At 40.2% G+C, this 2905-nt stretch overlaps 1 pseudogene; it reads right to left on the reverse strand.

Annotated features, from left to right (window-relative positions):
• Window positions 1-1775: 1775 nt before the first annotated feature.
• Window positions 1776-2401, reverse strand: LOC101659702 (annotated as a pseudogene).
• Between the last annotated feature and the right edge of the window lie 504 nt (window positions 2402-2905).

Consider the following 2905-nt stretch of genomic DNA (forward strand, 5'->3'; position numbering starts at 1 on the left):
CTTCTTCCATGTGGGCTTTGTTGCTTCTGAGCTAGATGGCCGCTTGCTTCCCTCTAAGTCTTTAAGATCTTAGATGTGATATCTTTTGATAGCTGGGCTCCATAAGCTTTCTTCACCACATGTGCTTATGCACCCTCTTTGTCTTCAGAGATTGTGGTGGGAAGGTGAGCATAATGCAATTTCAGTTTAGTAGAACAAAGTATTCTTGCATTGAGGGAGTACTTGAGTGGAGGCTCAATCTCCATCTGCTACCTTAATACTAAATCTACAAATATATGCTCATAAATCTATTTCCCCATCCTCATATATAAATATATATGAATATAAGTACTCATATATAAATATATAAGAATATAAATATAAATATATAAAGGCATAAGTACATGCCTTTATTTAGACCTCTATGAATGCCTTTGCCTCTTAGCTCTTTCCTCTATTTCATTTTACTTTCCTCTTGTCCCACTATCATGCTCAGCCTTCATTTGGGAAGACTATAACTTTTTATGAAAATAGAAAGCCCTGTCTTTCTCCCACAGAGCGCCCAGGGGTTTCAAACAGCAGAACTTGTGGTTAACAGCCCACTTACCCATAATACCAGTACGGATGTTTCAAGAACCTAAACTAGGATGAAAATTCATGTGTCTTTACGATGGGAAGTGTACGTGCTCTAAAATTCCCACTTCAACAAGACTATGGGAACAGGTTTCTGAGGCCGCAGGCTCATCACCGATCTTGCTACTGAGCCTGCCAAGGCTGGGGCCCTTTCCCAGCAATAAAATTATAGGTGTGAAACATATTTGAGTTATTTTTTCCAAAGCATATCACAGAGAATTGCAAGAGGACACTAAAGATGTTTTCTCTCCCATTGAAGTGACTAAAACAAATGCGATAAAAATAAATTCATACTTAAAAATATACAAGGATTGGTAGGACAACAGGCTATCATTATTACTCAGAATATGGCCTGCAATTAGAGACTCCCAAAAGGTTGAAAATTGTCCAGTTCTACACCAATTCTACATTTTATTGCCACAATTTTGCTTTCAGAAGACTTTCAGAAAATCTTCCTTATAACCCGGAAATCTTCCATGCTATCAGACTTGTATGCCAATATTTTTGACATTATGAATTCTTATAGTTTCCATTTCTAACTTTATTCATCTTGGTAGTACCACTAAGACATTGTTTTAATGTGTTGCCAGGACATATGTGTACAGACCTGTGGTTGGAAAGATCCAGTGTATTATTTGTTATTATTGTTATAAACTTTGAAAGGGAAACTCCTTTCATTAAGAATCTCTACAATGTGACTATGTAATTCTGAAAATCTCTCAAATCTTCGGTGTTCAGGCAAGGGCTGACCAAGACAGCATTGGCTTTCCCTTCAGCTTGACTAAAATTTAGACGAGCTTCTTCATGACCTCCTAACCTTCCTGCTTCTTGAGTCTTACAGAATCCAGATGGAATACGTTCTATCTGCTCTTAAAAACAACAACACAACAAAACAACTTTTTTTTTTCTGAGTTCCAGTTTAATACAACTACAATAGATCAATGGGCTTATGCCCTGCTACTAGTACATGATACACATCAGCTGCCCTGCCCCAAACAGCTCAGGGTCATTTTCATTGGGGTGTATGTAGAAAGACTGCCCCTCCCCAGCCCCTACAAAAAAAGCCCATCATATTATGAAATATGTTCTCAGTAGAGTCTAAGGCCTTATGTTTGAAACATGAAGAATACAAAAGAGGTTTTGTTTGTTTTTCTCAAGGCTACTCATTGCAGCCTAGCACTGAAATGGTCCAGTGCTCCCTTCTGCTTGGCGAAATACTCTCTGTTCTTCTGGACATCAGGCTTGATAGTTCACTGCCAGGCGTCCAACCAGCTGGACACACTTCTCCATGTTCATCCGTGAACTGGAAGGTCTGAACCAGTCTTAGGGTCTCATCCACAGAGCGGCCAACAGGGAGGTCATTTACAGTGATCTGCCTAAGGATTCCTTTATCATCAATGATGAAGCGGCCCCTGAACGAGATGCCTTCATCCACCTTTAAGACCCCATAGTCCTGAGCAATGGTGCCCTTGGGGTCTGATACCAAAGGAATGTTCATAGGCCCTAGGCCTCCTTCTTTCTTGGGTGTGTTGATCCAAGCCAGATGGTAGAAGTGAGAATCCACAGAAGCACCAATCACTTGGCAGTTGAGTTTCTTAAATTCTTCTGCCCTGTCACTGAAAGCAATGATCTCCGTAGGGCACACAAAGGTGAAGTCAAGAGGGTAAAATAAGAACACTATGCATTTTCCTTTGGTCAGGCTGATATCTTTGAACTGACCATCAGGCATAACAGCTGTAGCTTTGAAGTTGGGGGCAGGGTGCCCAATTTTTGCAGTTCCTGGAGACATCTTGTTAACAACGGGGGTGTGAGGAGGAGCTAGCGCCACTCTGCAGGCAGGAAGAGAGCGTCAACACAACAACTTTTCATTGTAAATTGGGTGAATACTGCTTTGGAATACTCCCAGGAGAAATCCGTCTCTGAAAAAAGACATCATGCTTGGAAAAGTAGAGGAGTAGCAAAAAGAGGAAAACACTTGACAAGATGGATTGGCACAATGGCTGCGACAGTGAGCTCAGACAGTGAATGATGAGGGCAATGAATGTAAATGTGCTTTACACAATTGATGTATGTATGGATTGTGATAAGAGTTGTATGAGCCCCTAATAAAATGGTTAAAAGAGAAAAAGGAAAAAAAAGAATACAAAGGAAATCAGTAAAAAAAAAAAAGAAAGAAATATGTGTTATGTCTCCAAGTGAGAGTACTCCCCACTTCAGAATTAAGACCTCCAGACCTCAAAAGTATAGGACTGAAGAAACAGGGAAGAAAAATGTTAACAGATTACTAGGAGCA

Source organism: Echinops telfairi, unplaced genomic scaffold (assembly GCF_000313985.2).
Source record: "Echinops telfairi isolate 266 unplaced genomic scaffold, ASM31398v2 ScPeMD7_7475;HRSCAF=8513, whole genome shotgun sequence".
Lineage (NCBI taxonomy): Eukaryota > Metazoa > Chordata > Mammalia > Afrosoricida > Tenrecidae > Echinops > Echinops telfairi.